Source organism: Aythya fuligula, chromosome W, assembly GCF_009819795.1.
Source record: "Aythya fuligula isolate bAytFul2 chromosome W, bAytFul2.pri, whole genome shotgun sequence".
Taxonomy (NCBI): domain Eukaryota; kingdom Metazoa; phylum Chordata; class Aves; order Anseriformes; family Anatidae; genus Aythya; species Aythya fuligula.
In genome coordinates this window covers 4,168,468-4,177,895 of record NC_045594.1, presented here as the reverse complement: position 1 = coordinate 4,177,895, position 9,428 = coordinate 4,168,468, and the positions used below count along the sequence as shown (strand labels likewise).

Sequence of the window (9,428 nt, the reverse complement as noted above, 5' to 3'; positions counted from 1 at the left end):
ATTAATCTCCCTGTACTGAGTCTTTTTTGCCCATGACAATTATTGTTGAGTGATCTCCCTGTCCTTATCTCAACCCTTGAGCCCTTTCCATTGTATTTTCTCCCCCTTTCCATTTGAGGAGGGGGAGTGAGAGAGTGGTTGTGGTGGAGCTTAGCTGCCCAGTTGGGTAAAACCACTACAAATTCTCTCCAAACTTCATGGTACTCCGTGTTATTCATTAAAAGTTCCATAAATTTTTGTGTTCCTAGAGACTGTGACCTCAAATATGCTAATACCCCAGATAATAGAGGGTCTTCAAAGGAAGTTAACATTTTTTATAATAGCTTTAGCAAGAATTCATATGTTGCATTGACTATGACCCATGACAGGACAGAACGATGGTAATTCAGATGGGCTCCTCTGAAAAGATGCATCAATTTTCTATCATGTTCTAGCCAGATCATCAGAAAAACTTTTGAAAAAGACTGAAATTCACCAGCAATTTGAGATTGCATGCGAGCTTTTACAACGTTCATTGGGAAAAATAAGAATCCCAGCATGGCACCCAACAGCCCTCCACAGATAAAGCCATTGACCAAATGAGTGCTATTAGTTGCTTCAGGCATACATTGTTTGATAGGTCCTCGTAGGCCAAAGAAGAGCATATTACTGCTTCCATTCCAGAGCAGAATGGGCACAAAACACTGATAATATTCTTTAATCCCATAGACTTTTAGTACCTTGAAAGCCTGTTAAGTGTTTGTAAATTTCTCATGATGTTTGTAGTCCTGAAGCAAAGTCTGGACTCGTTCAAAAGGTGTAAGAAGGGCTTCTGTGGTCCCTGCAAGCACTGCTGCCATGCTACAAGTTAGGAGTTTGGGTGCACTTGTGTGACTGTGGAACAAGGAGGAGAAACCTTCATACAAGCCAAACATTAGAGCCAGGGTGGTGTTTTTTTGCATTAATGGAGGAAGGATTCCACGACAGAGATTTTGAATTCCATCCTTCTACAGCTGATGTACTGCATCCTTTGTTTTCAAGCCATACAACTGAAAGAGGACCTTCTGGATAGGGAAGGTGACTGCTATATTGGTGAAGGCTGCACAACAGCCACAAAGATAATGTATACCAGACCTACTCTTTATGTAATGTCTGAAATCTTGCTTTGAATTTGTTGGGACACAGTCTTGTGAATCCATCTTTCTTTTGCCCCTTAAGAAATAGCTTAGATCTCTTTTCCTATGTCAAAAAAAAAAAAAAAAAAAAAAAAGAAAAGAAGAAAAGAATGTGAACAAAACTGCATGTGACAGGTATTTCAGCTCACACACACATGTGCACACTGCTCAGTATTTTACATCCTGAAGAAACTTCATCAAATTCAGTGGAACAGTATGCCAAATGCTGCATCTGACAGATGATGCAAAATACACGATTTCCTGCACCATGTAATTAGTGCAATGAAAAATTAGCCATTTTTTTCCTCCATGTATGTTCTGTTGATTAAAAACAAACTAAATGAAAACAATTTGACATTTGTCTGTTAGAGCCTGTCTCTGTCTTGATAGCGTCCTCATAGGTACGGGGGGGCTGCTCTTAGGTGCTCCTACAGCCTTCTTTCCTCTAGACTGAACAAGTACAGTTCCCTCAGCCTCTCCTCATACTGTGACTACTCCAGCCCTCTGACCATCTTAGTGGCTCTCCACTTAATTTAATCCACTTTATCAATGACTTCCTTGTATTGTGGTGCCCAAAATTTGACACAGCATTCTAGATGTGATCTAATGAGCACTAAGTAGAGGAGGAAACCATGGAAACCTGGAAACCTGTCACCTGGAAACTTCCCTCAGTCTACTGGCAATGCTCCTGGTAATACATCCCAGGATGCTGCTAACCACCTTCGCTGCCAGGGCACAGTGCTGGCTCATATTCAGCTTGCTGATATCCAAGAATCCTGAGTCCTTTTCAGCAGAACTGTTCCCCAGCCAGTCCCCAGATGGTATTGGTGCCAGGGGTTCTTCTTCCCTAGGTGCAGGACTTGGCATTTGTCTTTGGTGATTACATAAAGTTCTCGTCAGCCCATTCCTCCAGCTTTGTCTAAGTCTCTCTGAATGGCAGCCCTGCCCTTGAGTGTATTTACTTCTGTCATGGTTTCTGTTAGGACAGAGTCAGTTTTCCTCCTAGTAGCTGGTAGAATGCTATGTTTTGGCTTAGGATGAGAAGAGTGCTGATAACATGCTGATGTTTTAATTGTTGTAGAGCAGTGCTTACACCAAGCCAAGGACGTTTCAGCTTCTTGCTCTGTCCTGCCAGTGGGCAGGCTGGGGGTGCAGCAAGAGCTGGAAAGGGACAGACCCAGGACAGCTGACCCAAAGTGGCCAAAGGGGTATTCCATACCATATGAGGACATGCTAAACAATTAATATGGGTGCCTGGCCAGGGTGCGGGGGCCAGCTGCTCGGGAATAGTCTGGGCATCGGTCAGCAGGTGGTGAGCAATTGCATTGTGCATCCCTTGTTTTGTACACATCATTATTAGTAGTGTGGGAATATAAATGTTGTTTTTGCAGAGTTACATTGTTTAGAAGGAAGGAATGTGGTATTGAGATATGCTTGCAGTGATAAGAAAGCTCAACAACCTTGTAAAATGCAGACAACCAGACTCCTTAGAGCAATTAGGAGAAAATCACAGTGTCAAGTCAAGTCAGATAAGTGAAGAAACATTACCACTTTAAACAGTAAAAGTGTAAAAAGAAATTTGAAATTTAACAGGCCAGCAACTGAAGGTCATGCATTGTCTGTGAAGCATCAGATAGATTGTGAACCTTGATTACCCACTCAGTGGGGAAACAGGGGAGGGTTCTGTCATCAAAAAGTATATAAACTATGTTTTGGAACCAGTCGGCATGCTCTCCTGCTTGTGGGGCGCCCGCCATTGCAATCGCGAATAAATTACTACTTCACTGAGATCCTCGCCTGAGCCTAAGTTGGCTACAGAGTGTTTCTCACAGTAGTACTAATATCATCATTATTGTTATTATTATTATTGTTATTATTATTTTCCTGTCTGAATAAACTGTCTTTATCTCAACTCACAAGCTTCACTTTCCCGTTTCTCTCCCCCATCCCAGAGAGGGAGGGGGGAGGGTGAGCGAACGGCTGTGTGGTGTTTAGCTGCCGGCCGGGTTAAACCACAACAACTTCATCCTCCCAACTCTTGCAAACTTGATGAGAGCAAGATACATCACCTTCTCCAGGTGTTTGATAAAGATATTTTAAAGGACAAGTCCCAGGATAGAGCCATGCAGAACCCCACTTGTCACAGGCATTCAGTTAGTCTTTAACTCATTAACCACCACTCTCAGAGCTCAATCACCCAACTATTTTTTTAACCCATCTAGTCGTCCACCCATACAGACCATACCATCCCAATTTGGATACAGCAATATTGTGGGATATGGTATTGAAAATCCTGCTGAAGTCAGGGTAAATGGCATCCAGTGCTCTCCCCTGTTGTGGTTTATCCCAGGAGGCAGCTAAGCACCACACAGCCATTCGCTCACCCTCCCCCCTCCCTCTCTAGGATGGGGAAGAGAATCAGAAAAAAAATGAAAGCCTGTGGGTTGAGATAGAGACAATTTATTAGGACAGAAAAGAAAGGAAAATAATAATAATAGTATTACTAATAATAATGTGTACGAAACAAGTGATGCACAATGCAATTGCTCACCACCCGCTAACTGATATCCAGCCTAACCCTGAGCAGCTGGTCCCTGCACCCTGGCCAGGCACCCATATTAATTGTTTAGCATGTCCTCATATGGTATGGAATACCCCTTTGGCCACTTTGGGTCAGCTGTCCTGGGTCTGTCCCCTTCCAGCTCCTGCTGCACCCCCAGCCTGCCTGCTGGGCAGAGAGAAGCTGAAAAGTCCTTGGCTTGGTGTAAGCACTGCTCTGCAACAATTAAAGCATCAGTGTACTGGGTCTGTCTGGAATGTTAACTTTCCCGGCAGCAGCCCATACAGTGCCGTACTCTGTACTTGTAGCTGGAACAGCAGTGTTATCACACCAGTGTTGTGTCTACTGCTGAGCAGCAGTGGCACAGCATTGGGCCTTTCTCTAACCCTCCTAGGGGGTGGGCAAAAAGTGAGGAGAGAAACATCACTAGGGCAGCTGACCTAAACCAATCAAAGGGATATTCCATACCATGTGATGTCACACTCAGCAATAAAAGGTGGAAACAGGAAGAAGAGGGGAGGGGTGGGCTCTCGTTGGGAAAATGTCGGTCCTCCTCTCGAACACCGGCTGCGTGCGTTGAGGCCTTGCTTCAAGGACGTGGTCAATCATCGCTCATTTGTGGGAAGTAGAGAGTAATTTCTTTCCTCTGCACTTCCATATAGCTTTCATTTATTTTGTTTGTTTGTTTTCCTCCCTTCTTTTTATTTTTCCTTTTCCCCTCCCCTTTCCCTTTTTATTTCCCCTTAGTTAAATTGTTTAGTTCATGGTAGTCTTTATTTAATTATTATAATTATTTCCCTTTAATTAAATTATCCTTATCTCAACCTGTGAGTTGTTCTTTGCTTTACTTCTCCCCCTCCTCATCTAAAGGAGGGGGAGTGAGAGAGCGGTTGTGGGGTGTCCTGGTTTCAGTTAGAACAGAATTAATTTTCTTCCTAGTAGCTGGTGGAATGCTGTGTTTTGGCTTAGGATGAGAAGAGTGCTGATAACACCCCGATGTTTTAATTGTTGCAGAGCAGTGCTTATACCAAGCCAAGGACACCTCAGACTTTTGCTCTGTCCTGCCAACAGGCAGGCTGGGGGTGCAGTAAGAGCTGGGAGGGGACGGACCCAGGACAGGTGACCCGAACTAGCCAAAGGGGTATTCCATACCATCTGACGTCATGCTAAACAATATATAGGGGTGGCTAGCCGGGGGAGGGGGGCCGGACTGCTCGGGGTTAAGCTGGGCATCGGTCAGCGGGTGGTGAGCAATTGCATTGTGCATCACTTGTTTGTACATATTATTAGTAGTAGTACTATTATCATCATTGTTTTATTATTATTATTATTATTATTATTATTATTATTATTATTATTATTATTATTATTATTATTATTTTCCTGTCTTATTAAACTGTCTTTATCTCAACTCACGGGCTTCACTTTCCATTTCTCTCCCCCGTCCCAGAGAGGGAGGGGGGAGGGTGAGCGAACGGCTGCGTGGTGTTTAGCTGCCAGCCGGGTTAAACCACGACAGTCTTTTTGGCGCCCAACGTGGGGCTCGAAAGGTTGAGATAACGGCAGATCTGACCAGAGTGTTTTAAACTAAAATTGGTATAAGTATTAGACCTGCTTAATAGTCACTTGTCATAATGCTGATTGCTTTAATCTCAACTGTGCTGCGCCTGTTTTCCAAATTGAGTATTATAGCACGTTATTTTCCGTATGTGCTCTCTGTCATGTTGTTTATCCTCTCCGGGCCCTGGTTTCAGACCATTATGGTACTGTGTGTTGTATCAGTGGCTTATGAGATGATGAAATATCTGGCCGTGACTCTAACCTGGTATTTGTACTCAGTAACATCTTTGATTCTATACTTTGGAAACTGTATTTTGGAAACTATTAGCAATTGTATCTGTTGCCTTTTTTCATTAGGGAGTCAATCTGTGGAGGGGAAAGGGGAAGATAATTTTTCTTACTTGATCACTCTCCCTTTCTCCTTCACCACCCCTGTACCCTCCTTGATCACTCTCCCTTCCTCCTTCACCACCCTCTTACCCTCCGAGTTTATTACAATAGCTCTCCAAGATATTGAATATCCTTGGGATACTCAGACCAGCATAGTCTTGTTGTTCTGCCTCCTGAATGCACTTCAGGTTCTGCTTAAAGTTAAACAACTACTTAGGAAGCTCATCCGGAGATCTGCCCGGAGGCAGTATAGTTGTGGGTGGCAGGGAGTATGGGAGGATATGGGCAGGCATCTAGAGCAGTTGGCACCCCCAGTGTTTTGGAAATTCACCCCTGAACAAGTGCAAAATCCTCAAAAACTGGCAGAATGCTTGAATAAAAGTGTCGCGATTCGGGAAGTTCCAAAGTAACACAAATCATTGTAACATGCTGGGGCCTGGCTCATGCCTATCGAGCTGCCATGGATACTGCTATCAACTTAGTGACAGACCCTGCGGCCGCTCCAGTCCCAGCTCCTGCAGCCGCTCCAGTCCCAGCTCCTGCAGCCGCTCCAGTCCCAGCTCCTGCAGCCGCTCCAGTCCCAGCTCCTGCAGCCACTCCAGTCCTACCTCCTGCAGCCGCTCCAGTTCCAGCTCCTGCAGCCGCTCCAGCTCCAGTTCCTGCAGCTGCTCCAGTTCAAGCTCCTGCAGCCGCTCCAGTTCCAGCTCCTGCAGCTGCTCCAGCTCCGGTTCCTACAGCTGCTTCAGCCCCTGCAGCCGCTCCAGCTCCTGTAGCTGGGTCAGAGAAACGAGCTGTAGCAGTGCAAGTTGACCCTGCAGAGGGTATTCAAACCTCTGTGGCAGACCCTATAACAAGGTCAGAGAAACGAGCTGTAGCAGTGCAAGTTGACCCTGCGGAGGGTATTCCAACCTCTGTGGCAGACCCTGTAACCAGGTCAGAGAAACGAGCAGTAGCAGTGCAAGCTGCCCCTGTAGAGAAGGTGAAAAAATGGTATAGAGATTCAGGTCGTTTAGAACGCAGAGAATCTTCTGCCAAATCTAGGTATAGAGATGATGGAGATGACGACGACGCTGGGCCATCAAGGGTTCAGGAGGAGGAAGATGAGGATGCCGAAAAATCAACAGTAACTACCCGAAGCCTAAACGAGCGTGAGTTACGAGATGTGCGAAAAGATTTTGGTCGCTGTATAGGTGAGCAGCTTGTCACCTGGCTGCTCCGATGCTGGGACACTGGAGCCAATTGTGTGGAATTAGACGGCAGGGAAGCCAAGCGACTGGGATCCCTTGCTAGAGATGCAGGCATTGACAAAGCAATTGCAGATGGAGCACAATCTCACAGCCTCTGGAGGCGTCTCCTCTCAGCTGTGAGGGAAAGGTATCCCTTCAAGGAAGAACTTTTATGTCTACCAGGCAAGTGGACCACTATGGAGAAGGGAATCCAGTACCTGAGGGAATTAGCCATACGGGAAGTGATTTATGAGGATCCAGACCTCAGACAAACATCCAGAGATCCAGATGAAGTCAGGTGTACAAGACTCATGTGGCGGAAGTTTGTACGGAGTGCACCATCATCATATGCCAGCTCATTGGCAATAATGGCCTGGAAAGAGGATGAGGAACCCACAGTGGATGAAGTGGCTAAACAACTCCGGCAGTACGAAGAAAGTCTCTCCTCTTCCTTACAGGCCTGCGTCTCTGCTGTGGAGAAACTTTCTGAAGAGTTCCACCAACTTAAAGAGAATCTATCTTCATCCCCACCTGAACCAACCAGTGTACACCGACCAAAAGAGAACACTGTGGAAAAGCTTTCTGAAAAGGTTCACCAACTTGAAGAGAGATTATTCTCCTCCGTACCTGTACAGAGCAGTGTCTCAGCTATCAGGGGTAGTCGTTCATCCACACAAGGAAGACGATATGGTGGGTACTCACCCCGTGCCACCCTGTGGTTTTACTTACGAGACCATGGAGAGGACATGAGAAAATGGGATGGAAAATCTACCGCGACCCTAGAGGCACGGGTACGTGAGTTGCAAAAGAAAACAATCAGGAAGAAGGGATTCTCTGAAAAGTTTGCTGCTCCAACTTCCAGCAGACAGTCCTTCAAACACAGAAACGAAGAAGATTCCGACCAGGATTAGGGAGGCCCTGCCTCCAGCCAGGGGGAGGAAAGGGATAATCGAGTTTATTGGACTGTGTGGATTCGATGGCCTGGCACATCAGACGCACAGAAGTATAAGGCTTTAGTAGACACCGGTGCACAATGCACTATAATGCCATCGAGCTATAAAGGACCAGAGCCCATCTGTATTTGTGGAGTGACAGGGGGATCTCAGCAGTTGACTGTATTGGAGGCTGAAGTGAGTCTGACTGGGAATGAGTGGGAAAAGCACCACATTGTGACTGGCCCAGATGCTCCATGTATCCTTGGCATAGACTATCTTAGAAGAGGATATTTCAAGGACCCAAAAGGGTTCCGGTGGGCTTTTGGTATAGCTGCCTTAGAGACAGAGGGCATTAAACAATTATCTACCTTGCCTGGTCTCTCAGAGGACCCCTCTGTTGTGGGGTTGCTGAGGGTCGAAGAACAGCAAGTGCCAATCGCTACCACAACTGTGCACCGGCGGCAATATCGCACTAACCGGGACTCCCTGATTCCCATCCATAAGCTAATTCGTCAATTGGAGAGCCAAGGAGTGATCAGCAAGACTCATTCACCTTTCAATAGTCCCATATGGCCAGTGCGAAAGTCTAATGGTGAGTGGAGACTAACAGGGGACTATTGTGGCCTGAACAAAGTCACACCACCACTGAGTGCTGCAGTGCCGGACATGCTAGAAGTCCAGTAAAAACTGGAGTCAAAGGCAGCCAAGTGGTACGCCACAATTGATATCGCTAATGCATTTTTCTCCATCCCTCTAGCAGCAGAATGCAGGCCACAGTTTGCTTTCACTTGGAGGGGAGTCCAATATACTTGGAATCGACTGCCCCAGGGGTGGAAACACAGCCCTACCATTTGCCATGGGCTGATCCAGTCTGCACTGGAGCAGGGGGAAGCTCCTGAACACCTGCAGTACATCGATGACATTATTGTGTGGGGTGACACAGCAGAGGAAGTTTTCGAGAAAGGGAAGAAAATAGTCCAAATCCTTCTGAAAGCCGGTTTTGCCATAAAACAAAATAAAGTCAAAGGACCTGCACGAGAGATCCAGTTTTTAGGAATAAAATGGCAAGATGGACGTCGTCAAATCCCAATGGATGTGATCAACAAAATAACAGCTATGTCTCCACCAACTAGCAAAAAAGAAACACAGACTTTCCTAGGTGTTGTGGGGTTTTGGAGAATGCACATCCCAAATTACAGTCTGATTGTAAACCCGCTCTACCAAGTAACCCGTAAGAAGAATGAGTTTGAATGGGGCCCTGAACAACGACAAGCGTTTGAACAAATCAAGCAGGAAATAGTCCATGCAGTAGCCCTTGGGCCAGTTCGAACAGGACCAGATGTAAAGAACGTGCTCTACACTGCAGCCGGGGAGAACGGCCCCACCTGGAGCCTCTGGCAGAAAGAACCTGGGAAAACTCGAGGTCGGCCCCTGGGGTTTTGGAGCCGGGGATACAGAGGGTCTGAGGCCCGCTATACTCCAACTGAAAAGGAGATACTGGCAGCATATGAAGGAGTTCGATCTGCTTCGGAGGTGGTCGGTACTGAAGCGCAGCTCCTCCTAGCACCCCGATTGCCGGTACTAGGCTGGATGTTCAAGGGAA

At 46.3% G+C, this 9,428-nt stretch overlaps 1 pseudogene; it reads right to left on the bottom strand.

Moving 5' to 3' along the window:
- Positions 1-314: 314 nt before the first annotated feature.
- Positions 315-1,178, bottom strand: LOC116501270 (annotated as a pseudogene).
- Positions 1,179-9,428: the final 8,250 nt, after the last annotated feature.